The sequence below is a fragment of the Rattus norvegicus genome, chromosome 14, assembly GCF_021556685.1.
Source record: "Rattus norvegicus strain SHRSP/BbbUtx chromosome 14, alternate assembly SHRSP_T2T, whole genome shotgun sequence".
Lineage (NCBI taxonomy): Eukaryota > Metazoa > Chordata > Mammalia > Rodentia > Muridae > Rattus > Rattus norvegicus.
The window spans coordinates 31,076,630-31,103,993 of NC_141547.1; the positions used below are offsets into that span (position 1 = coordinate 31,076,630).

The following is a 27,364-nucleotide window of genomic DNA, read 5'->3' on the forward strand; positions in this document are numbered from 1 at the left end:
GATATCTTAACGTCCTACTACCACAGTTTTAAAGAATGGGTGGCGAGCGACGATAAGTGTAATAACATATTTTATATTATCATAACGCATAAATCGCAATTTTTAGGTTTAATTACTTCACCCAGTACATGCAAGATATTATTTCAACACATATCCAATATAAAATTATCTTACAGGAAACCTTTGACGTTAGCGGTTACAGCGCATCGCAACTTCTGTGAGACACAATCTAAGTACCCAGCTACCACATGCAGTTCATAACGAGTACACCCGGGTGACAGAAATAGGATGCTGGTTTCTTCCCACAGCGTTTTCTGAAACCCTGGTCATCAAATAAGACTGACTCGAGGCTCCCTAGGGTTAAATGTCTGTCCCTGTGTCTTCTCTAGTTTGAGAAAAACCAACAGCAGGCTATGGTGGTTAACCTTGATGGTTAACTTGATAGGATTTAGAGTCATCTAAGGGGAATACCTCTGGGCTTGTGTGATGTAGAGATGTCCTTAAAGGTTTAGCTGAAAAGAGGGTGCATGCCCTGAACACGGGCAGCACCATCCTATAGGGCAGTCTCTGATACCGGCATTCCTCTCTCTCCTTCCTGACTGTGGACTCAATGTGACTTCATGCCTTCCCGGTGATGTGCACCCTCTTAAATTAATCCTAAACAAACCTTTCTGTCCTTAAGACTGTTCTTTTTATGTGTACGTGGTTTTGCTTGCATGCATTTATACACACCACATGCACGTAGAGCCCATAGAGGCTAGAATTGGCCACCAGATCTTCTGGAACTTGAGTTACGGGTGATTGTGACTCATCCTATGGTGCTTCGAACCGAACCCAGGTCTTCCTTCTGCAAGAAGAGTAAGTGCTCTTAACCACTGAGCCATCCCTTCAGCCCAGCCTAATACCTGAAGTCTGTGGAGCCAAAGGAATCCAGAACTCCCCATCTACCCTGTGGAACCTGGAGCATAGGCACTTGATCTCTCTGGATGCAGTTCCCACAAATACCAGCAGGGCCATCTGGACAGTCATCTCTGAGCATGTGAGAGCCTGTGCTACTCAGTTCCCATACTGGCACTTCAGGACTCCAGGCTCATGTCTCCAAATCAGAGTCCTGCTTGCTGCTGGCTTTTTCTACAGAATGGCTAAGGCTTAGAGTGGGGCTTGAAAGGAAGTTCCCGCATCTCCAGGACTTTCTGAGTCCTGTAAAGAAAGCTAGACCCCAAGAGACCACTGTACAAAAAATTCCTTGGTTAGATGGTATTTTCTAAGACAGCCAGGCACAAGGCAGTTTGTGCAAAGTCAACAGAGGACCACGCTGTTCTGAATCCTGGGTCTACTTGATGCAAGCATTCTCATACTTTGTCACTTTGGAATTAACGTAAAGTTCATGAGGAGTGGGACACCTCCAGACTACAATATCTCCATGAATGCCAAGGACAGCCACAGTTGGAAGATAATCACAGCTACTGTCCTGTCCATGGTTGGGTTTCCCAATGCTTGCCCAACCTCAAAGTCTTTTTTTGGGGGGGGTGGTGGTGCTGAGGAACAAACCCAGGGTCCTGTGCATACTGACCCTGACAGAATGCAGCCTAACACCAAGTTAAAGCTCTAGCCAGTTCTAGCCCTCAAATATTCTTTAAGAGTAGCTTCTAAATGTCTGGGCACTTTAAAAAGCTACAGTGTTCTATAAATTCAGTGATTCAGACACTAGTGCCCCTGACACTAACCTCCTTCCAAACATTATTAAATCCCTGCCCCATTTATGATCTGCCAGCCTCTACCTCTCAGACATGTAACAAAGGAAGAAGAAATGAGCCCAAATGGCTTTTTGGGCTGCCCATAGTGTTCTTGGAAATCTGTTAGCAATGCATACAGCACTATTCCTCTTATTGTTGGTAGCAGCTGGTGGGTATGGGCTAACAGTGCACACGGCAGCATCTGCATCGTTTTATTCTGCAGGATAAAGTCCGGCAGTTTCTGTCTTTCTACTGATATAAAGGGGGAGTAGTGGGTAGCTTGTAATGATACTTCTTTCCGGGACCTCTAAAGAGAGGCTGTGAAACAGGCACCCAACTCTAGTCTCCTGCTGGGTGGAGATAAGCTCTCGTGGCTGCTGGGTGGTCCAACTTGAGGAAGCAGTACAAGAGAAGAGAATGCAGAAATGAGCTAGAGAAAAGATTTTTTACAAGGAGGAGATCAGTCCATGACAAGGAGGAGACATGCCTATGAATGCCCTGAAACAGACGTGAGGACAAAACATGGAGACCATCACTAGGGAAGGGCTTGTTGCCCAGCCATGGATGATAGACTCCAGATGTTAGCTCCCTCTCACTCAGGACCTGCCTTCCTCAAAACCTGGCCCTGCCCAGGGTGACTACATCTGGTGACTGAGTGGCAGAGACACACGGACTCTGCCTCTTCCTTTCCTAGAACACCTCGGATGAGAAGATTCCCTGACGGCTCTCCTACATCAAGCTCAACTCATCCCTCTTCCCTGACCCACTGCCCCCCTTTTTCTGTTTGCAGGAACTGTTCCCTAATAAACTCCTTCCCCTTGTATCCCCCACACCCTGTCTCAAGATCAGCTTCGAGCGCCGCTCTTTTATCGCCTGCACGGCCACGTGAGATGTGGATTTAGATGGAGCACAGCTAGAGACGGAAACCAAGCCAGAGGTCAGCCTCCTCCCACTCCACTTCCTGTTGCTGGCCTACTGGAGACGGGGTAGTCTCTGCTGACATGTATTTCTTTCTATTCTGCGGGTTTAGAATCCAAAGTAACAAAGTCAACAGTCTACAGTCCACGAGGCTCTTCCTTGCTGTTTCGGTTGTGTTTTTCACTGTGGCATTTGAGGAAGCCATTTGTTTTTTGTTTATTCGTGGTCTGTGTGTGTGGGGGGGGGTCTTACTATGTAAACCAGACTAGCCTTGAACTCTTGACCACGCTGCCTCCATTTCCTAAGTGCTGAAATAATAAGTGTGCACCGCTGTAGTCAGCTTGGTAGAGCCTTTATTGCTTGTGAGGCTCTCTACAGAGTCCCAGGATGCAGCGAGCCATGGTGTGGTGCTGCAGAATGCACAGAACAAGCATGTTACTGCGTGTTTCATACCATACCTCTGTTCGCTGTACCTCACTAACCCACAAATGGAATCAACTCACTCAAGAAGGCAGAACCCTCATGATCTAGTCCCCTCCCAAGACCCCATCTCCAAAGACCACTGACAGGACTTTGGGGATTAAGTTTCCAGCACATGAATTCCAGAGAACAAGCCCTCAAACCAAACACATCTCCAATTGCAACCAAGGAAACTAAGTCTCCAAGAGGCTTAAGAACCCGGCTGGACATCACAGGGTCTCAGACCAAGGATTGAATTTGATCATGCAGCACCAGTGCATGCTGGGCCCTTTATTCTGGGTCCTAGCCACCCCCCCACCATACCAGGCTACCTGGTCAGATGAACCTTCAAACATTCACTGATGTCCTAGAGGGATGGATGAGAAAGTCAGTAGAGGAGTGGCTGACTCTCTTCAAGAGAACAGCCATGATAGGGGAAACTGTAGAGTCACCTGTGGTTGAGATTTCAGAGTCCCCTGTACTGACACCGCACCTTCTGCATGGCCAACTGTGACCACAATGCTCTGTACCCACATTAGGGAGAAAAGGTCAATGCTGAGAATATCACTAAAGCTGGTAAGCTGTAAGCCTCCTATTCCTAGGTCACCCTACATCCCTCCCGTCACCACAGGACATGTCCTGATAGACCAGACCCTTCTAGGCGATGATGGTGTCTTTATATCTTGCAAGGTAATTCAGGAGGCAGGGTGGTTTACCTCAAGCTGCAGGCTCCAGACAGAAGAGTCCCAACACTTCCTGTCACGTTACAAATTGCTGTTTGCGAGTTCAGCACCACCAAGCTCTTTATTTCTTCCAAGTTATGCATCTCATAATTGGGATAAAGTAGATAATGGTTCCTTAGTAATTGCCTAGTGGTAAAAATAGCTATTCTTTACACGGGCCTGGTTAGCATAGATATTTTCTAAAGCCAAAATAGAATTCTTCATTAAGCAGCTTCATTAAGTACTAGACTCTAAGATATACCACACAATTAAGGTGAGTTTTTTAATAAAAATAAATACAATCGCTTGAAACTTAATTTCGCTGGCTCCTCCAATTAGTGCATTGTTTAAGCGCAGCGTCCCCTGGGTTGGCTAAGCATCAGCTCGACTCTCACCCTGCAATGTACGAAGGTAGCCCTGCAGCAAACGCGTTGGAGTTCTGCCAGCCGCGGCCTCTACAAGCTGGGAGCCTCTGCCTAGTGAAAGGATTCAGAGTACAACATCCTCTAATCCGTCCCTTTGGCACAGGGACTATTTTGAGATGAGGGCGAGGAGGATCAAAAGATGCAGGCAGAGTTCCTGTTTTCCCCTCGGCCACAGTCAGCTTCTCTGACATAACACACTGGGGAGAGGGAAACTTAAGTGAAGAACTGAGTCTACTGGACTGGCCTAAGACACGTGCTCTCCCTCTCCCTCTCCCTCTCCTTCTCCCTCTCCCTCTCCCTCTCCCTCTCCCTCTCCCTCTCCCTCTCCCTCTCCTTCTCCCTCTCCCTCTCCCTCTCCCTCTCCCTCTCCCTCTCCCTCTCCCTCTCCCTCTCCCCTCTCCCCCTCTCCCTCTCCCTCTCCCTCTCCCCCTCTCCCTCTCCCTCTCCCTCTCTCCCTCTCCCTCTCCCTCTCCCTCTCCCTCTCCCCTCTCCCTCTCTCCCTCTCCCTCTCCCTCTCTCCCTCTCCCTCTTCCTCTCCCTCTCCCTCTCCCTCTCCCTCTCCCTCTTCCTCTCCCTGGGAGGCACTTTCAACAGAAAGGCTGAAAAGTAGCATTGAAATTTCCCTTTGTGAAGATATGCTCTTCACTCACACAGCTGGAAGCAAAGAGTACTGGAGAGTTGACCTGAGGTCAATCTGCATAAACAGACCTCACCAAGTTCTTTCCTGGCATTTGGGTTCCCATATATTTCCTACTGACACCCCTACTGTATGTAACATACCTTGAAGCCCCAACCCCTTTTCCTGTGCTACAGATATATATAAACCCTGGAATCTAAGTACTTCTTTGAGTTTCACTTATTTTCTCAGTTCTCGTGCACATAAAACATTAATGAAGCAAGAGCTGGGGCAGCTCAGCAGCAGAAGTACCAATCTCACATGTGCAAGGCCCGCCGTGTGATCCCCAGCACCACAGATAAGAAGAAGAAAAGTGTGTGTTGGTTTCCCTACTTATGAATATGCCTGCCACCATTTTAATTTACAGTCCCCCCCCCTCCAGCACAAAATCTAAGTAGAGGAAAAGACTTTCCACTTTAACACCAACTGCAGGCATCCCATGGGGTTCAGGAATTGCTTTACCTGACAAGGCAGGATCTCCTTGCTTTGTCCTTCAGAGAACACTTGGTTGAGGTCAGGCCGTGCCCTGCTCTGTTATTCTATTTTGTATAATATGGTGGGTTTTTTTTTTTCAGATCATCCCTTGCCTGAGAGATTATGTTTTAAAAGTAGTTTTGGGTCCCACTTCAAGGACAAAGGACAACTGGGTAGATGTGAATGGTATAATCTGTCTAGCACCACCCACATGGCCCAGGCTGGTGCTCACGGGAATAGAAAGATTGACGAATATAAATTTATCCGGGTAAATTAAGACAGATGGTGCACATGTTTATACTAAAACCGTGGTAGGGAAACCAGGCCCAAGAACTTATTAAACAATGGTAGCAGAGGCAGGTGGATCTCTGAGTTCAAGGCAACCCTGGTGTACATGGTAAGTTCCAGGACAGACAGAGCCACATAGAGAAATCATGTGTCAAATCCCGCCCCTACAGACACATACAAAGACCTTACTCAACACACCAGCAAATCAAGGGAATGGTAGAACCCCATGAAAAGATGAATTCCCAGCACCATTAGGGGTGATAGGTCCCACCAACCTGGGTCTGACTGATCTCTTGTGTGTCAGAATTGACACACAAAGGACTCTCCACTAAGAGCGTCAGCTCAGCCCCTAGTGATGCATCCTACCTAACGGCCATCTTCTCATGCTCCTAACCACCCATCTCAACCTGCGGTCCATCTGTCCCCTGGTTCCTCCATCGGATACCTGTCCTTTCATCTGTGGATTCAGCTCTATAGCTTTTCTCTCAGACCTGTGACCTAAGCATCCAGACTCACGACAGCAGACTCTTCAGCTCACAAGAAGTCCACTGTCAACACAGACTCAACTCACACAGAGTCCAAGTTTCATTGTCAACATACTCTTTCATGCCATCAGGCTCTACCCTACCTCTCTTACCTTTAAAGAGAGTCTTTAAACAGTCATTCTATGACTTAGACACACACCCTTACACACAAGCACACACACACACACACACACACACACACACACACACACACACAAGCACTGTGTAGTGTATAGTATGTAACTAAATCAGAATAAAAGAATCTTTGTTTCTTCATCCAGAGTTGTCAAAGAAACCAGGAATAGCCGACAAAGTACTGCCATCAAAACCACCACACCTTGTCAGTCAGTGAATTCTAGCACTGTGGAGAGGCACACACGTGTTTGTCTATGTTTCTGCCATAGAAAGCTCACAACACACTTTCTCAGTTCTCTGGCACTGGTGGAAAGCCCCACAACTCCCTGGAGAACCCCCTTAGGATGTGGAGATCAAAAGGTTGATTCTTTCCAGCCCCTGCTCTGTGATCTAGGCAATAATGAGGGAGAGAGGGAGGGAGGGAGGGACTGGAAGGAGGGATGGAGGGAGGGAGAGAAGGAGGCAGGCACAGGACAGGGCAGGGCGAGTCAGAAGAGCTAGTTCTGGACCATCTGTTGACTCATGAACCTTGAGAGAGTCCCTTACCTCACCCCTCACCCCTCAATGTTCGACTTCCCCCATCAGTAAGTTAAGGGGGAAAGAAATTGCCTAGGTGAGTGTTTTAAAAGGTGTGGTCTACCCTGCCTGCAAAATCCAGCATCAGCGTAAGATCCCTGGAGAACATAGAAGAAACGCAAATATGTGAGCCTCCTCTAGACTCCTAAACCAGACTGTGGGATACACCTAGATGTGTGCATTGACAACAATTTCCAGGAGGTTCTCCCTCAGATTTGAGACCCACCAGCCAAAAATATGATCTCACAGGTCGCCTCCAGACAAAGAAGCCTGAAAGTCTAATTCTATCTTCATCTTAAGTTCACTCTCTCTTCTCCTCTCCCTCCCCTCCCATCCCCTTCTCCCCCTCCCTCTCTCTGTCTTCAAAAACAAGAAGAAAAAGAAAGGAAAATGAACCTTCCTTTAGACTTCCTCTTTGCAGTATAGACGGCTAACTCCAGAGAACTTGAAATTCACATTTAGTCATTTCCATAGCAACCTTAACAGAGCTAGTAAGCCGCTTTTGTTCTTTAATACATCCGTTCCTCTCTTTACAGGTACCCTCTTCCTTTTTTCAGCAATAAATCTGGTCTATCTGAAGATATCTGCTAAAGACACTCTGAGCTGCGTAATTGTCTTCATAACCAGCAGCACGAGGATGGTCATTTATGGTGTCCGACCTAACTGATCTATGTCCCCTCTTCTGAAGACCAGAGATCAGAATGACACCAAACCTAAACCATATGAAAGAATTCATCCCGCAGAAACCCTGCAGAGACCCTGCAGAGACCCCGCAGAGCTCCGTCCTCCTCCACGGGCTTCACACACTGTGCACCAATTCAGAAAAGAGCTGCCAGCTTCCTCCACTTAAGCATCCTGCCCACCCAGCCCGTGTCATCTGATATGACTGACTCAGCCCAGATCAGTGAAAAGTCATTGGTTCCCTGCCTTCTCTGGGCCCATCAAAGCCAAAGATCATCAAATGAGACATGGGATATTTCTCACTAGCCTCGAATCCGAAATGAGAAAGCCTAGAGTTGCGAAGCTCTTAAAGTATCAAGAGAGAATTGGGTCACCATGTGAGCCACCAAAGAGAGCGAGAGGCCAGGAGAAAGAAATTGAGATGAATTTGAAACGGGCACGGAAGGACAGCTTTTGGTAAAATCTAGACTAGAATGAAGTTTAGATGGATTGGCTTCTCACACTTGAGCCTATGGGGTAACTAACAGCAAGGCAAAAGCCTATCTCCATGGGGGTCACATGCCTGCTTGACTCTACCTCACTGTGATAATCATTAAGTAGTGCTCATCCGAATCCCATGATATCTAACCTGTCGAATGCCCCTTTTAGGCAGAAGGCACGGAAGAGACGTTACTCTAAGTATGCAGGCAACTTGGATTCCAGGAACAACTGTCTGAGTCAGGACAGACCACCCTTAGGATGTCAAGGCTGCACCTAGAGCAGATCGTTTTATACAAATTGGTCCCATCAGGTGACAACAGTGATTGACAGATTAATAATTCCGTGTCCTAGTTAGGGTTACATTGCTCTGATGAAATACTATGACCAAAAGTAACTTGGGAAGGGAAGGGGTTATTTGGCTTACATATCCTGAATCACAGTCCACTGAGGGAAGCCAAGGCAGGAATTCAAACTGGGCAGGATCCTGAAGGCAGGAGCTAAGGCAGAGGCTATGGAGGGATGCTGTTTCCTGGCTTCCTCAGCCTGCTTTCTTATGAACCCAGGACCACCAGCCCAGGGATGGCTCCACCCACAATAGGCTGGGCCTCGCACTGATGACCAATTAAGAATACCCTACAGGTTTGCCTATAGCCCAATCCCATGAAACATTTTCCCAATTGCAGCTCCGTCCTCTGAGATGACTCCTGCTTCTATCAAACTGATATAAAACTATCCAGCACACTCCTTATCAGTCTACCTTGCAGCTCCCTCGCTGAGACTGGGATGAGCCAAGACTACCTCTTGGCTAGGACTGCTTGATTACGCATGCTTCTTGTCCTGATTCTTCTTCTACTTAAGCCTAATGCTCACATGAAAACCAAATCTAGTATGGGTACCTAGATTCTTTTGTCTATTCCTCTTCCTACTGCCCATTGAGTAAATCTGTTCTCTGCTTTTTGCTGTCCCTTGTCTCTTTAGTTGGCTTTTGCGACATAAGGCAAAGTCTAGATGGTTGGGGTTTCTAAAGCCAGTGATTTTGCCCTAAAAGTCTGTATATAAGATGACATCACTGCCAAGCCTGTATCTAATGATGCCTGAGACAAGGTGTCCTCTAGACCTTTTTATGGCAAACCTATTAGCCTTCCTTTCTCTAATCTGGCCTGACTTCTCTATCGCTGACACTGAAAATGCTTTCATGGGTCCAGCATAAACGGATACCTTTAAGTAGATATGTGGTCAATGTCTATAACATTCCTTTCACGTGAGCAACTCCTGCCTTCAAGTTCTACTTCCAGAAATATGTATTTCAGAAATGCTTTCACAATTATAGAGATATATAAGTGCAAACAATAAGTCATTGTCTCAAACCAGGGCATTCTGATTCAATCTGGTACCTGTTTCACAGGAAGGTCCATGCTTGGCATTGTAAACCTGGTCAAAAAGCATGACTGGGGAGGTCGTGGATCCTGGGAGGAAGCCTACCATTGTTGTTTCACTAACTGGTGATGTTGGCAAACTGCCTTCTGACTCTCTGTGTTTGTACCAGTAGATCTGTGCTGCCCCCAGTCCCGGTCGGAGAGGTTTCAGTGTGCAGTGGGTAAAGCAGAGACTGACAACTAGTTGGTCAAAGTTCTGAAAATTAATGACTATGAGTCCTCAGCCCTAACTAGGACATCCATGTCACTACCTCCCCCAAGGCTGAGGGAGCAGCAAAGAAGAGGAGGGAGAAAGAATGTAAGAACGGAGATGGGGGGAGTGCTGTGACATGACTGTTTTCTGCACAGGGCATGGCCATTGCTCTCATGGGTTTGCAGCACCTATGATTACCTGCACGAGATCAAGCCAACTAAAATGCCAAGTCCACTAACTCCAGTTGAAACACTGCTAGAGAAGGGAGAGTTGGTTTTCTGTGGCTAATTGCCCATGCTCAGTGCATGGCCCTACACACATGTGCATATAGACAACACTAACTAAACTCAATGAGCTTAAAAACAAAACATAAATAAAAACACGATGTTGAGGGGGGATGTTTGGGGGAATGGTAAATAGGGGGAGTCAGAGGTGGAGAGGACCAGGGGATATGATCAATGCACACATACATGTGTCTTAGTTAGGGTTTCCATTGCTATGAAGAGACACCATGACCAAGGCAACTCTTATAAAGGACAACTTTTCATTGGGGCTGGCTTACAGGTTCAGAGGTTCAGCCCATTTTCATCAAGGCTGGAAAAGTGGCAGCATCCAGGCAGGCATAGCACTGGAGGAGCTGAGAGTTTTACATCTTGTTCTGAAGGCAGCCAGGAGGAGTCTCAAAGCCTACCTCCACGGCGACATACTTCTTCCAACAAGCCATACCTATTCCAACAAGGACACACCTCCTAATAGTGTCACTCCCTGATGGCCAAGTATATTTAAACCAGCCTGGCCCCCATAGGCCTGTTCAAACACATGAGTCTATGAGGGCCATACCTAGCCAGAGCATAATGCGAAATACATTTAGTCCAACTTCAAAAGTCCCATAGTCTATAAGGCTCGGCAATGTTAAAAGTCCAAAGTTCAAAGTCTCTTCTGAGATCCATCTAATCACTTATCCCTATAAAATCAAAATCAAAAGGCAGATCACGCATCTCCAACATTACAGGATATACATTGCCATTCCAAAATGTCTTAGTGAGGAAGTACTGAGCCAAAGCAAGACCAAAATCCAGCTAGGCAGACTCCAAACTCTGCATCTCCATATCCGAGGTCAAAGCTCTCCATCTTCAGCTTTCGTCTTTGTTAACCGCAACAAATTTCTTTCTCCTGGGCTGGTTCCAGTCTCTGCTAGCAGCTTTCCTTGGTAGGCATCCCACATCTCTGGCATTTCTAACATCTCGGGGTATCCAAGGCAATGTCTGGGAATCATACTGGGCTCCTCCAAAAGGGTTGAGTCTCTTCTCCAGCTCTGCCCTCCGTAGCTCTCTAGGCTCAGGTTGATTCACTCCACTGCTGTTATTCTTCGTGCTCATCCTATGGTACCAGCATCTCCAATGTGCTGGGGTCTCCTGATGCTAGTAGGCTTCACAAAAAAGCCTCTCATAGGCTCCCTTCATGGTGTCAAGCCTCAACTTCTTTGCATGACCTCTTCAGCCCTAGGCTGTCAACTGCAACTGAGGCTGCACCTTCACCAATGGCCTTTCCTGATCTCTCATGGTGCCAAGCCTCAGCTGCTCTTCATGACCCCTCCATGCCTTCAAAACCAGCACCACCTGGGTGACTCTTATACATTACTAAATCCAGCTGCAGCACAAGGTACAACCTTGGCTATCTCTGGAACAAAGCTTCTTTGTGTCTCAGAAAACACTTTGCAGAGGATTTCACTTCAGTGATGTTGGCCTCTTATTTTTTTCTTTTTCTTTTTTTCGGAGCTGGGGACCGAACCCAGGGCCTTGCGCTTGCTAGGCAAGCGCTCTACCACTGAGCTAAATCCCCAACCCCATGTTGGCCTCTTCTTAATCACCGCTGATTTATTAACTCTAACTAACCAGCACCAACTGTCCCAGTTGTCCCTTCTATTCTTGACTCTAAAGCCAGAGCCTCACGGCCAAAGCCGCTGAGCTCTGCTGCCCACTGGAGCTAAAACAGAGTCCCCTTCTACTACGGTGTTCATTGCCTAAGCTTGGCTGTCCTGAAACTCAAGAAAGGCATTCACTGATAATCATGTTACATATGTAGCATTGATAATCATGTTACATATGTAGCATGGAATGTTGTGAAATGAATGTAGTAAATGCACTAGCATGGAAATAAAGTTTATTTCTATTATGAATAAAAATAACAAGTTTTAGGCTACATGCAAATATTGGTTTTTAGAGACTGGGTTTCCATGTGTAGTGCTGACTGTCCTGAAACTCACTCTGTAGACCAGGCTGGCCTCAAACTCAAAGACCCGCCCATCTCTGCCTCCTAGGATTAAAGCCGTGTATCACCACAGCCCAGCTCAGGCTATATTTTTAATACTACATTTTAAGTGGAGGGATGAATCTGTGCATTGAAAAATCACAGGAATATCAAACCTCTACTGGTAGTCCTTTCTGTAGAATGGGCTGATGGAACATTTGCTTTGAAATCATTCTTATACCATTAAATGTTTACCTCAAGCATAAATTCCTTGGGTAATTAGCCAAACAAATCACACAAAGGAAGAAAGACCAAAAAGTGCTGTACTTGACTCTCTGAATCAGGAACCACGTGAGTGATTGATGCCTAATGTGTGCACAGCCACAGGTCGATGCTAGGAATCCAAAGACGAGTCACGAGGCAAAGGCACCTTGAGGAAAATCATCCAAGCTGCATGGTAGCTGTACTCCAATGCTGTGGTTTTAAAGACTTGGTCTTAACGAATCACAAAATAACTTCATTGCTTAAAACTGAAGTCATGGATTTCAACATAATATGGGTATAGTTACTCATACTGTTACTATATGTTACCCCAGGCTCATGCCTTGAGATAACTCCTCCAAGTCCAGCAGCACTGTTCTTCAGAAGTTTCTGGAAACTTTAGGAGGTAGACATAATTAAAGGAAGTAGGTCACTGGGGGTGCGCCTTTGAAAATATCTGGTCTCCAGTCCCTTCCTAACTCTGACTCTCACCTACCATGTGCTAATACCCTCCAGGATGCCCTGAACAACTACATGGGGTCAAGCAACCATGGACTGAAACTCCTGAAACCAGGAGCTAAAGCAATTCCATCCTATAAGCCATTTTCTCGGGTGTGTTACCCTGGTGGAAGTCTAATACTGCCGCGCCCAACCTCGACCAGCAAGGAAGACACGACCAGAGGAGATCTTCTTCAAGCAGTTTACTCAGGAACCTTGATACAAACTTCTGACCCCGGGGAGCCCCCGCACCACACTTAAATAGCTAGCGCTGGCCAATCCTAGCAAGCCACGTGGGTCATGCAGATAGGCTGTCACTATGCGGAAGCTAGCAGGCCAGGCAGGCATAGCCAAATAAGGACTTGTTTACTACAAGGAGTGCTCACCGTTGGGAGGGTGGAAGGCGGAAACCAGCGCCATCTTTGAGGCGCAGCACGTCGCAGCTCCCTACATAATACAACTGCCATGTTACTAACCAGTGCTATCAGGTTGTTCTTGGCTGCGTTTTATACGACTTACTATCCAGAAGACAGCATGGCTCACGGGACTGCTGGCATACCAATGATTCCTGACAGTGCCGTAGAGGATGCCTGTTTTCTCTCTGGGAAATGGACAAGGGAGCTCTTGTTTAGAGTGACATCTCAAACCCTGAAATCCACAGGCCCTCCCATGCTAGGCTGAGGCTCTTCAGAAATAAACCTGAGAGCCCCCACCCAACTCATGCCCCAGAAACCATCAAACACTATTTCTGGGCAGAAAAGGTTCCATGGTTTTGTACACATTCCTGAGATGCAAAGGTTATGATACCCTGTTCTAGTCCCACTTTGAACAAAGTCAAATGTACATGGCGTCCTCAACTTTATTGGTTACTTACCTGGTCCCTGTACAGCTGTGTGCCGCCCACCTCCACCTCGCTGTAGCTGCAAGTATAGGACTATGTCTCTAGCACAGACCTGATGCACTGGAAAGGCTCCATAGACACTGTTGGGTATGTGTGTGTGTGTGTGTGTGTGTGTGTGTGTGTGTGTGTGTGTGTGTGTGTGAGTGTCTGCTGTTCTATTAAACACCGTAACCTAAAACAACTTGGGGGTAAAAAGCTTATTTTAGCTTACATATGTGAATTACCATCCATCCAGAAAGTCAAGACAGGAACTCATGCAAGAGTCTGGAAGCGAACCGAAACAGAGGCCATGAGGGAACTAGGCTCACTGGCTTGCTGCTCCTTACAACTTGCTCAGTCTGCTTTCTTGTACACCCAAGGCTGCCAAGGTGGAGATGCTCACACTGGGTTGAGCCCTCCCACATCAATCACTAATAAAGAGAACGTTCCACAGACTGGCCTACCAGCATTTTCCCAATTAAGATTCCCTCTTCTTAGATACCCTAGGGTTGGGGGGGGGGGGGATAACCGCACAAGTAGACAAAACAGATTATCTTTTAGGGGGGGATGGGAAATGCTTTCCTGTGGGGTTGGTATTCTCATTTCCCTCCTCAGCTGCACTACCAGACTACAAGTTACAGATTAGGAAAGAAGCAAAACAAGAAGTGCTTGAAGCCTACACACACACACACACACACACACACACACACACACACACACACACGCGCGCGTGCGCGCGCGCACACAGGGCTGGATGAGTCTTGGTGACTGTCATTACAACTGGTAAAACAAGCTCAGAGACCAGCTAATTTCCAAGTAACTGTCCCCATCGTATTCCGTCTTCGTAAGTGATTTTGAAAGTGAGAACTGGCCTACAGACAGCACTTCAAGGAACGGATTAATGTATCTGGGTCTGTTTCTTTTTAAGTCTGCCGCACTTGAGAATTTATGTGAATGAAGCAGAAAACATGGCTCTAACCACACAAAGACTTTGGACCTCGAAAGGAACTCTGGTCAATAGTCTACGCCTGTTTGACTACAGATGCATAACCTACAGCCCAAAGAGGCTAGTGTAACACAGCTAATTCTTCAAAGAGTCAGAGAGAGCCTTTGTTTTCGGGGAGACTTCTTCCCCTACATCATGCTGGGTCTGAAATTCTGATAGTGCTGGTCATTATTAGACAATGGCTGGTATCTGGCTTTTCATGCTAAAGTCAATACTCCTAATGCAAAAGTTAAATTAACACCGCACTCCGTGTCATTAGCAACAAATTAAGCGGCTTCGAGCTAACAGAAATAGCTTTTCCCTGCGGACAGCTGTTGCTTCCTTTCACCTCACCTTCTCTCCCCCTCAACACTCACACCTGGTTTAGGCACCCCAACGCGAACGGCAGTTCAGACAACCTCGGCAGCCCGCAGCCAGTCAAATCAAGTTCTTAGTGTCAACTGCAGTCATAAAGCAGCCGAGAAGGCTGCACATTCAAATCACAAAAGGTGTGATTTCTTCCTGGGATCGTCCGATGACAGAAATGAGTGATGGTTCTCTGCCTGAAAATACATATTGATCGTTGGCTCTGAATCTCACCATGGATAATGCTGGAGTCACTATCCTTCACGCGTGTGCGAACTCAACTGGCCGTCGCCTAATCCCTGCAGGATGATTTGTGGCCGGAGACAAGACAAGGCAGGAGAAATGTCTACATCCAGGTCAGGCTGGATGTTCTCCAGCCAATATCCCATCCTGGATTATTTGATCTTTCTGTCTGAGACCCCGGCTTATGGTACACAAAGGACAGATTGATCACCTGCATTTGACTAAGATGAAGGGACTCTTATGTTCTTTAATCTTTTGCAGAACTGAATTTTTCAAAAAAAAAAAAACAACACTCTCATATTCCAAGGCCCAGCCACTGTTTAGCAACTTGAAATTTTGATAACCTGACCCCCTAAGGCTGTGCATAGATTCTGTCTACTAGGAATACCACCATATGGAGACCAACTATACACATGGTTTATTCATCTATCTCTTCATGAGCCAGACCAAACATCCCCCTACCTCCTCAATGGCTTGTTTTTCCACTTACTGGTACTTAGCGGCGCTAAGCGTCCCTTGGCTACAAGAATGCTTTAAAGTCCTACAGAAAAGTAGGTGGTTAGTCATGAGGGACATGGGGGTAAGGGTAACAGAAGATAAAACTTTAGGGGATAAGTATTACCTCAGTGTTGCTTTAAACCCCTAGAACTAGGACACAGTTGGGGCAGGCTTAAAACAAAGCTTTAGCATATGGATAGAATTCAAAGAGCTTCTAAATGCTTCCCCGGCTGGCGGCCTATTATCACTAAAGTACCCTCATATTTAAAAATGTGTCTCTTTAGGACTCTATAAAATAGGGTCTCAGATGGCCCTTAGAAAAATCTATGTAGAGAAATTCATATCAAAGCTACTATAGAACCCCTGAGAAGGTGGGACATTACCTCCACTTGAGTGGAGCTGTCCTCTGAGTTGGGCACTGAACACAGGCTTTTAATGAGGCTGTGAAATGTTCAGACTGTGTGACAGGCGAGGCACTAGAACAGGACAACAGGGCAGGGGAGGAAGTGGGCAAAAGCGTCACAGTTTCCTCTTCAGGGTGAGCAAAGACGGGCTCCAGAAAAAACAAAAAAGGTGTTCGAAACACTCCACACAAGTGGAGTTCCACAGTGTTTCAGTAGTCTCCCACCTTAAATCTCTGATGGTCTCTGGGAGCTTGTTTGGAAAAACAGGAGCAGCCAGCAGACACACGTTAAACAAAGACGACTTGGAGAGACTTGAAGAGTAGAACGTAGCCTTTGTCTAACTCACCTTCCTCTTCCCACAGAATGATGGCAATACATCGCCCTGTGCTCAAACGGAATTAGACTGTGACTGTAATCCCTTCCTCCTAGCCACCCTCTGTCAGGAAGGACTACTCTCAGCACACCCCACCATCGCTGAGCTCTCTCGTGCACTAGCTTCTTTCCTTGTTTGTTTTCCCTCACTCGGATACACGATGTTCTCACCTCCCAATTCCAAGTGTGTCCATTTTAGTTCCCCCAAAAGTTCTGCCCCTAATGGAAACAGTTTGCCTGCTGTTTCAAGACAAGTAGGCCTTGCTGAAATTCTATGAAGTTTCCTTCCTCTAGGTCCCACTGGCTTCCACAGAATCCTGCCTAGGGTGTGTCCCTGGGGATATGCATGCGATACATCCAGGGTGATGCAATCGGCACATATTATGGACCTTTAAGAGGTGGAGCCTCGTAAGAGGCTTCAGGTCATGGGGGCTAGCCATCCCCATCTCTGAATGTCCCTATCACATTAGCCTCTGTCCCTTCTTCATCTGACGGTAAATATTACGCTTTGTCCTTTCTAAGAAAACATGGCCTCTTCCTCTTCGTCTAATCGGTTTTGTTTCCTGCTGTATCTTCAAACACTAACTGCCTCCTGTCATCCGGCCGCAGTCCACCATCCGTATCCCCTTCCTTCTACCTTCTTACTCCCAGCTCCTAACACTGCATCTCACTTCCCAGTTGAGAGGACATCTCAACCCCTCCCCCACACATAAAATGCAAAAGTAATTCATTTATCGCTAAAGTGACAAGCATGTCGTGGAGACTTAGAACGTAGCCAGTATCTTCCCTCCCACTATGACATTCTTGTTCTCAGACATCCAGCTATGCCCGAGGTAGGAGATTCAGGCAGATTCTAGGTTCGTGAGTGGGCTTCATGTTGCTGTTACAAAACACGTGACACTGGCTACTTACTTATAGAATAAAAACAGACTTACTCTGGGCCATGATCCTAGAGGTTCCGGTCTGACTTAGAGTCTCTATTGTCATGATAAAACGCCATGATTAAAACAGCAATTTGGGGAGGAAAGGGTTTATTAGGCTCACACTTCCACATTGTAATCCATTACCTAACGGAGCCAGGACAGGGACCAAACAGGGCAGGATCCTGGAGGCAGAAACTGATGCAGAGGCCACGGACGGGTGCTGCTTACTGGCTTGCTCTTCATGGCTTACTTAGTCTGCTTTCTTATAGACCCCAGGGCCACAGGTCAAGGGATGGCATTACCCACAATGGGCTGGGCCCTCTCCCATTAGTCACTAGTTAATAAAATGCCCGACAGACTTGCCTGCAGCCTAAGCTTAAGGAGGCATTTTCTCAATTGGGGCTCCCTCCTCTCTGATGATTCCAGCTTGTGCCAAACTGACATAAAACTAGCCAGGCCAGTTTCTGACGTCCCAGCATCATTGTCCTGAGCCAGTGGTAAAGAGAATACATCGCAGACCATTTCAGACCAAGAGTTCACATCACTAACCAAGAAGCAGAGCAAGGATCAATGGATCCCATAATCCCTTTAGAGTGCACACACCCAGTGACCTAAGGACCTCCCACTTGTCCCTGCCTCTTAAAGGCCCACAGAACCCACCATCTCCCCACACTCTATTCTGGAGTCAAGCCTTTAATACATAGGCTTTGGGGGACATTTCCCAAATTGAACTGTAGCAACGCCCTTTCTAGCCTCCTAGCGAGTCTATGTAAGAGTGTGGGTGGCAGCAACTCCAGAGGACTGTGACATATAGATCATATAGTTTCTCTCTCTCCCATCTGTAGGGACAAGAACTGTGGCCTAAATTACCTTTGAATTAATTTCTAGTCACAAAGGACATGACTTCCAAACAGAAGTCACGTTTGTGGAGCTAACATGTCACAGAGAGAACTAAAAAATAATCCTAACCGTGAGGCACCATGGAGCTGGGGGTGCTTCAGAACATTTCCAGAACTGCCAGGAAGTCCCTATAAGTCCAAAGCAACTCTCCAAAGATAGACAGGGATGAGGCACAGTGGTCCCCACAGGAGCTGGGGACACTCAGCACTGCTAGAACAGGAACCCTGACTCTTGGCTTTCCAGCACTTTTCAAGGAGGGACACTTCAATTTTTTTTTAAAACAGTGATTCTAGTCAGGAGTGGTGGCACACACTTGTAATCCCAGCACTTGAAAAATAGAGATCAGGAGTTCAAGGTCAACCTGAACAACATAAGTGAGTTTGTTCTAGCCTGGGCTACATGAGACTATGTCAAAAGCAGGGGCAGGGGGGTGATTCTATAGTGATTCAATTACATTTCTAGAAGTAAAACCCTTTTCATGTCTGTTAGCATTCTGTCTAAGCTCCACAGCACAGTTACCTGGCAACAGCCAGGAATGTTTGACACTATAAAAGGGGCTGCTTGCCCCCTCCTCACTCTCTTGCTCTCTGGTTCCTCTCTTGCTCTTGCCTTCCCTTCGCCCCCTCTCTCTTCCTGCTCATGGCCAGTCTCTACTATTCCACTTCTCTATTCTCTCTCTGCCTTTCTCTGCCTCCACTACCCCCTTAACTCCCCTCCCATGCCATGAATAAACTCTCTTCTATACTATACGGTGTGAACGGTTCCTCAGGGGGAAGGGATGCCTCACATGGTCCCATGGAGGCACTCCTTTCCCCCACACCTCACCACACCTCCATAAAACATATCCCCCTTCTCTTTATCTTTTTATTAACACATCAATGTCAATTTCCTTTTATAAAAATGTTAGGACCAACAAGATGGGTCAGTAGTTAAAGGAGCTTGCCAACAAGTTTGACGACCTACATTCACTCCCTACAACCCCCAAGTAGAGAATCAACTCCCATAGGTATCCTCTGACTTCTACACGTGCACCATCACATATGACCCCCAAAAATAATTAAAATAAATTTTTTAATTTATTTATTTAATGTATGTGAATACACTGTGGATCCCTTCAGACACACCAGAAGAGGGTACTGCACCCCATTACAGATGGTTGTGAGCCACCATATCGTTGCTGGGAATAGAACTCAGGACCTCTAGAAGAGCAGTCAGTGCTCTTAACCACTGAGCCATCTCTCCAGCCCATAAAATTTTAAATATTAAAAAAAGAACATTTTCAAATTATTTGGATTGGTTCAGAGAAAAGGAGGAAGTAAGGAAATGGATTAGAAATCAAGGAAATGTGTGTGAGTGTGTGTGATTTTCTGTGTATGTGTTGGTGTGTGCGTTTGAGTGTGTGTGTCTGTGTGTGTCTATGTGTGTGTGTGCTTCTGCCCTCATTAATCAATTGATGGGTTTATGCTTGGGTGGACAGAAATTTCCTTTATAAAAGTAATCTGTATCTCTCAGTTTCTCTCTCTCTCTCTCTCTCTCTCTCTCTCTCTCTCTCTCTCTCTCTTTCTCTGTCTATCCTTCCTGGTCACCATGAGGTAAGGCTGACCTGCTCCATCACGCATGCAGTCTATGCCGAGATGCTCTGACTCACTGTTAGCCCAGAAACAACAAAGCAAATCTCTGAACCGTGAGACAAGATAAAGCTTTCATTCCAGCTATGGACGCTGCCCACCCAGTGTACCAAGGAAGATTGTCACCACCGGGGGACTAAATGTCCTCACCTCCCATAGCCACTGCTTCTAAAACAAGACTCTTACCATTTGTCTTCAAAGGATTTAAACTCTCTCCCACGATGGCTCGAGTTCAGTCGTTTTTAAATAACATTTTTTAAATTCTGTTTTTCTTCCTTTCCCTCTTATTCCAACATCCTCCCTTGGGATTTGTCCTGTTTTGACAGTTGCTCCTGGCTCTTTTGACAGAAAATCAGTTTGGCTCTCCTCTCCCGTGTAGCTCAGAAGCCTCAAACTTTCTCAGTTAACACAACAGAATCCTAAACCCTTACCGGAGGACGGGTATGGGGAGCTGTGATGACTTTGCCTTAACGCTTCCCCTGAGGTGACTGACTCTATTACATCTATATTCAAGCAAGTTCTTAATAAATGTGAAAATTTATAATACGGAGTGTATAAAAGCTCAAAATACCTTTAAAATATACTCTAAAGCAAGAGAGACTAGCTTTTATCCTTTTTCAGACAAATAAAAATCCTGGAGACTAACACAGGACTGATAATTCTGCCTTCCCTGCACACCCCACCCCCAAAAAAACCTTTTAAAACAGATTTTTTAAAACTCCATTACTTTGTAAAAGGATATTTGAACAAGTATCAAAGGCAGGATCAGGGATATAGCTCAACAATGAAAAACAAGAATCTCATGATGAAATAAAATGTTTTGGGGAGAATAACAGGACTCACAAGACCCACTCAATTGTGCCGTTTTCTCTCCTTTCCCACCACACAGTAAGACATGAGCTTCCTCAAGGACCAGCTTGGCTCTGGGAACTGCACTGGGAAAGAACACACTGAGAGCAGACCAAGGAATACAGAGACCATGGTCCAGCAGGGTCATGGCCGTCACACAAAGCAAAGATGTCCAAAGGCAGCTTCGAGCAGTGAAGAGAAGATCTGAGACTATGGGTTTCACGGATTTCATGTCAACACAGAGGCCCTGTTATTATATGGTGTGCCTTGGGACTCCTGAGGCACATGGGAGTACTAGGTCAGCTGATGGCCTGCTCAACTTAAAAATAAATAAATAAATAAATAAATAAATAAATAAATAAATAAATAATAGGTCTGGAGAGATGGCTCAGTGGTTAAGAGCACTAACTGCTCTTCCAGAGGTCCTGAGTTCAATTCCCAGCAACCACATGGTGGCTCATTACCATCTATAATGAGATCTGATGCTCTCTTCTGGTGTGTCTGAAGACAGCAACAGTGTACTCATATAAATAAAGTAAATAAATCTTTTTTTTAAAAAAAGATACTAACAGCATCTTGTTAGTGAGAGTAGAGAGCTACCAGCTAACCTTTACTATGTATTTTATCCCTTTCTGTTTAAAATGTCTATCTTCTTTATTTCTGGGGTTTTCTACTTTTAACTGTGTGTATGTTCATTGCACGTGGTTCTATATACAACCTACGAATAGCTTCCTTCTGAGTGTATATTGTAGGTGGAGCACGTCCTTCCATCCCCCTCGTCTCTCTTTCTTGTCCCTCCTGCTAGCTTCCTTCTTTTCCCCTGGGCAGTCTCGCATAGACAGCCATGATTTCCTGTGTCAGTATAAAATCCAGGAACCACAAATGAGAGAAAATGTGTCTGTCTGATTCCAGTTGCGTCAGCTTTCTTACGAATGGCAGAATTTCCTTCTTTATGGCTTGGAAAACCTCCATTGAGCTAGACCTCTTTCCTCACAGACGGAGCGAGAGGCCATCCTAGGTACCCATCAGTCACACGCTAGTTTAACTTGCTGCGATCGTGTTTTGTTCCGCTGGTTTCGCCATTATTCCCGCCAGCAAAGCCCCATCCCTCTCCCTGCGTCAACGCCATCAAAGCAAGCTAACTCGGCTGCTCAGTTCGTTTTCGCTGTGTTTGATCTTCTCTCTTAATAAAAGCTTTGCTTTTCCGAAATGTGTGTTTTCACGCAGGATGTCCCAGACCGAATACAGCTAAGGATATGTTAAAAGATTTCACATTTCGGGGATGAAGCAAATCTTTTTTTCCCCCTCTCGGTAAGCAAGACTTAGAGCTGTATCTCTGGCTTTTAGAACTCTAGCCGTTGCAAATGCCAACTTCGGGCTGCTGGCTCACTAGGATTTGGCTGGCGCTGGTGGAACTGTGTGCATACTGGAGTCTCTGTGCATTCAGATACAACCGGCTGCTACTGTCAGACAGCGTTCTGGTTTTGTTTCTGTTTCCACACGAGGGGGCCTTGACTTCATCAGGACTAGGAACAACATGCATCTGGATGCTTCTGAAAATAACAACAGATGGGAACCTGTGGGTGCTGAAAAGCACCACATCTGTGCTAATTCCAGCATCTCTTGGAGCAGCCTCCTTAGAAAGGAGCTCCATCAACCCGCCTCTTAGCCTGGTCTACAAAGTCCGCAGAACTCAGGACTGACTTCTAGGTAAAGTTAAAAGGGCACGAAGAAGACGCATGCGCACGGGAGTTCACCAGAGGGTTACGACGTACAGCTGTAGAACACAGAGGGGCTTTAAAGTCTCGTGTACTGATTGACACCCAGCTTGTTTCACTGATGAGAGCATCATGCAGCTGAAGGTCAGCTTTGATCGTTGTCAGATGGGGGACAAAGGAAACAGGAAGTAAAGGGCAGGAAGGCACCAAGGGACGCAAGCAGTACATCCTGTTTTCCCCAGGGCAGATGATGGCAAAGGAGACCTACCTGCACCTTCGCTGCTGCCTCTTGTCACTGGCCAAAGTGCTCCCACTAGAAATGCAAGCCACAGAGCAGTATTATGTGCTCATACATTCTCTCTCTCTCTCTCTCTCTCTCTCTCTCTCTCTCTCTCTCTCTCTCTCTCTCTCTCTCTCTCTGTGTGTGTGTGTGTGTGTGTGTGTGTGTGTGTGTGTGTGTGTGTGCATGTGTGTGTGTGCGTGCGTGCGTGCGTGCATATGTGTGCAATTCGTTTGGGGTGCAGAGAACTTTCTGAACACTTACTGAACACACGTAGATGGGGCTGGTTTGACTAGGCACTCCCTGGAGCTGCCTTCTGAAGCCTGTCCAATAATCTACCAGTGAATACGGGAGGTGTGGAGCATTTCACAAACATCATGCTGTTTAAACAGACTTGCCGTGGTGTTTGGAGAATGCCTGGCTGCTTTTGCATTCCAGGTGCTATAGAGCTGCCTAGCTGAGCTAAAAGCACACCCCACTGGGCACTGAGAGCAGCTGGTGGCTAGCCAGAGTGCTGACTGACTGATCAGGGTGGAGGGTTTTCTTGGTCCAGCGGTTGGCAGAGGAGCACATGCCTTGGTGCATCCAGTGGCTTTCCACCCTCAGAAAACGAATGTGTTTGCCTCCACATCAGGGCATAAAGATTTTCTCCAGAGGCATGAGGAATCCAGACTGCAGGAACTTCCTCAAGTCATCCCTGTTCCTAAGCCCTTTGGGAGGTCTGCTGCCTAGTTTTATGTCCACTTACACAAGCTATAATAATCTCAGAGAAGTGAATCCCAGTTGAGAAAATGCCTCCATAAGATCTGGCTGTTCGCAGGCAAGCCTATAGGGCATTTTCTTAGCTAGTGATTGATGGGAGAGGGCCCAGCTCATTGTGGGTGGTGACATCCCTGGGCTGCTGGTCCTGAGCTTCATAAGAAAGCAGGCTGAGTAAGCCATGAAGGGCAAGCCAGTAAGCAGCACCCCTCCATGACCTCTGAATAAGCTCCTGCCTCTGTTTCCTGTCTGGTCTGAGTTCCTGCCTTGGCTTCCCTCAGTAGACTGTGATTCTGAATATGTAAGCCAAATGAACCCTTTCCTCCACAAGTTGCTTTTGGTCATGGTGCTGCATCATAACAATACTCACGGTTACTAGGACAACAAGAAAAGCTGTCCACTCAAGGCAGCTCAAGAAAGGGTGAGTGTGTGTGTGTGTGTGTGTGAGAGAGAGAGAGAGAGAGAGAGAGAGAGAGAGAGAGGAAGAAGAAGGAGGAGGAGGAGAAGGAGGAAGAGGAGGAGGAAGAGGAGAAGGAGGAAGAGGAGGAGGAAGAGGAGGAGGAGGAGGAGGAAAGACAGGGGAGAAGGAATGGGAGAGGAAGAGAATCCTTAGCCCTTCAGAAAATAAATGCATTGATAAATTCCTGAGCCTTCCTTTCTATGCAAGTGACAAGATAATAATTCCTACCTACCAAGAACATTTGGGAGGATCAGACAAAACACATCCAAAATGCTTTTTACATAATAGACCTTCCCACAACCTCTGATAGGAAAATGTTTGACACTGTTTTAAACAAGTATCACGGGACATGCTATCACAGACCTGTGATTCCAGACACTTAGGCTGAGCCAAGAAATTGAAGCTAGAAGCCATCCCTGAAAATATATTAATGTTTTGTCTTAAAAATACATACATACATACATACATACATACATACATACATACATAGGCAATGCTACCTACACAAAAAAATATTAGTTCAAGTGACTTTGTCCTCTGCAGGCAACCCCAACCTCACACAAAGGAAAAGTGTTTTCCAGGCAGATCTGCTGCTTTCCTTTCAAAATTAATATTCCAGACACTGGCTTTCACTGGGGCCATGCCTTCCTAAAAAGTAAGATTTGCACCATCAATTACATACAGGAGGCACCTATTCTGCCACAAAGCAACTAGCACAGAGTGAGTTCTTGAGGAAGACCACCATGTCTACAGAAAGCCAAGGATGGCACACTGTAAGAATACCACAAGAATAGGCCAGACATAGACCACACTTTTGAAGAATATTTGTGAGGAACTGATCGCCAACGTGAACAGAAGATTTCAAAAAAAATACTTTCTAATTTTTTGTTAAGAAAATCATAATATCCAGTTTCCAAATCTCATTCAACAACTCTTCTTGGCTTCATAACTGTAGTTGACCCTTCTCCCACCTAATCCAGAGCTGAACTGAAAACACAGTTGTCTGAGGGGAGGGTGTATAAAGCCTGTCATGATTTAAGCCAAGTTTGTGTGTAAGACAAATGTGTTGCAATTACAGGCTGAGCCACCGTGGACAAGAGGAGAGTAAGTTTTAATTAGGATAATTATTTGACAGCTTAATGAACACTTTAGGAAAATGCTGATGAGTTTAGGTCTCTGTTCTAAACGGCAAGACGCACTAGAAAATTCAAACCTGGAAATCAAGAGATGAAGCTGACTTGAACCACTGCAAGACAAAAAAAATACGCATATGCATATAACATAAACATAAACAGAAGTAAATTAAGGTCTCTAGCTCATTAACTAACCTGTCGGTTTTCCTCTACTGTGAAATTAACTAGTACTTGTTCATTATCCATGATAAGGGTCAGCAAAGCCAATGTGTCCATATGGCCACCTGATTGTTTTATAGTTTTATCAGAAAGAATCCGCATTCATTTGCTTGCATATCATCTACGATGGTTTTTGTATGGTACCCGTTGAGCTGTGTGGTTGAGGGAAACAGTAGTGTGCACGAATTTGAAAGTATTTACTATCTAGCCCTTTACAAAATGTCCCCAAACCCAACTCTACTGAAATATGCTATGTTATTTCCCCACTATGGGTGCTCAAGCTAACACTGATCACTTGAGTGAAGATGTTTTAAAATGTGTGACCGGAAGGGCAGGTGACATGGCTCCGGGGTACAGTGCTTGTGCAAATCTGGCGTTCTCAGCTTGACCCTTTGAACTGACATAAAGCTGGAAAGAAAAAATCAATTCTGCAAAGCTGTCCTCTAACCTCCACGCGTCTGCTGTGGCATTCGAATGTCCAGACACATGTACACCCGATGACAAAAATAATAGGCAAAACTAAAAATAATAGAACCAAGCACAAAAATGGAAAACGTGCGTGTTTCCATACACATATACAGAGTGGCAGGACAGCCATAATGCATTCATGCATCATTTGCTATGCACCACTTGGGAAAAACCACTAAGTAAAAGTACCTTACGCTACTGAATATCTATTTGCACACAGGTAAGAGTTGCACTAAAAGCAAAGGTTTCATCTGTCTTTATTAGTAATTATTAGGTGGTTCATTATTTTGCCTTATCAGAGAAACTTGGAAAAGAAATACCATTCATATTATTTCTCCCTCAGTTTTTCCACAGATTAAATGCAAAAGGAAATGGAAGTGGTGTGTTTAATTCAACTCAGCACTTTCTACCAGAGATGAAATAGTGTCAATTACACGCACTGCAGTTGTTCTAAAGCAAACTAAAGCATAAAATATACCCAGTTTAATTAAAGCGTAAAATGAAACGAGGTATCCGTAGCGAAGGAGGGAACGCAGCGGCGCTGGCATGGAGACCCTATTTCTGCACCTCGATTTACTGCGTTCGAAACTGTGTGCGTCTTAAACAGTCATTAATGGGAATTCGGCTAAAATAGAGCAACAAAGCAAGGGGACAAACAATTTAAAGAAGTGACATTTTTCTTCTTTACATTTAGCCACTCTTCTCGAGACCGGGCTATTAAAATGTTTAAATCCGTTTTTAATCAAAGTTCAGTGGTAGAATATTTAATTGAAAAGAACAGCAGATGTTATCTATCAAAACATCTTTCAGAATGGTTAAATCAAGCTCTGAGGAGTTATTTAATGGGATAATTGTGGGTCTGTGGATGCAGCGGCAATTCCTGTGCACTTGGGACGCTAACAAACATGCGCGCATCCAGCAGAGGGCTGCTGTTCTGTGACTGCTTTATTGCTTCTCCGGCGTCCTAGTGAGGTCCAAGCAAAGGTGCATATTTTGAATTCTGAACAGTTTTGACCTAAACTTGACCTTGGCGTGAAAATTATCAGAAAGCCGACCAGTGGCCAATTGGGCTGCCTGCTTTTAATCCCAGCACTGGTGTTGGTATTGTCTAAGCTCCACCCCCACAGCTACCTGGCAACAGCCAGGTGTTCTCCACCCCCCACCCCAGTTACCTGGCAACAGCCAAGTGTTCTCCGACCCCCACCCCAGTTACCTGGCAACAGCCAGCTGTGCCTGACTATAAAGGGGCTGCTTGCCCCCTCCTTTCCCTCTTACCGCTCTCCTGCTCTTTACTCTCCTTTCTTCCCTGCTCTTCCCCTTTGTCCCTTCTCTCCCCATCCCCCGCTTCCCTCCACGTGCTCATGGCCCGCCTTTACTCCCCTCTTCTACTCTTCTTCTCTCATGAAACCTTCCCACGTGGAGCCGTGGGTTCTGTCTGGACGTGAGCCGAGAGCTAAACCCCAACAACCGGAGTTAAAGGCTAGAGGCATAAGGTTTCTGTAAGTTTGGAGCCAGCCCGCTATCTATATAGGGGGTTCTTGAGCAGT

The 27,364-nt window shown here is 46.0% G+C and overlaps 1 long non-coding RNA gene across 3 annotated transcripts in view; it reads right to left on the reverse strand.

Annotated features, from left to right (window-relative positions):
* LOC148001296 (uncharacterized) overlaps nt 1-27,364 on the reverse strand; it is a 63,960-nt gene that overhangs the window by 16,572 nt on the left and 20,024 nt on the right. Inside the window, exon 2 of one of the 3 annotated variants that reach the window (XR_015637355.1) lies at nt 733-847. The exons of the other annotated variants lie outside the window; for them this stretch is intronic. This is a non-coding gene — a long non-coding RNA (uncharacterized LOC148001296). The remainder of the gene's footprint in view (nt 1-732; nt 848-27,364) is intronic. 3 annotated transcript variants of the gene reach the window in all.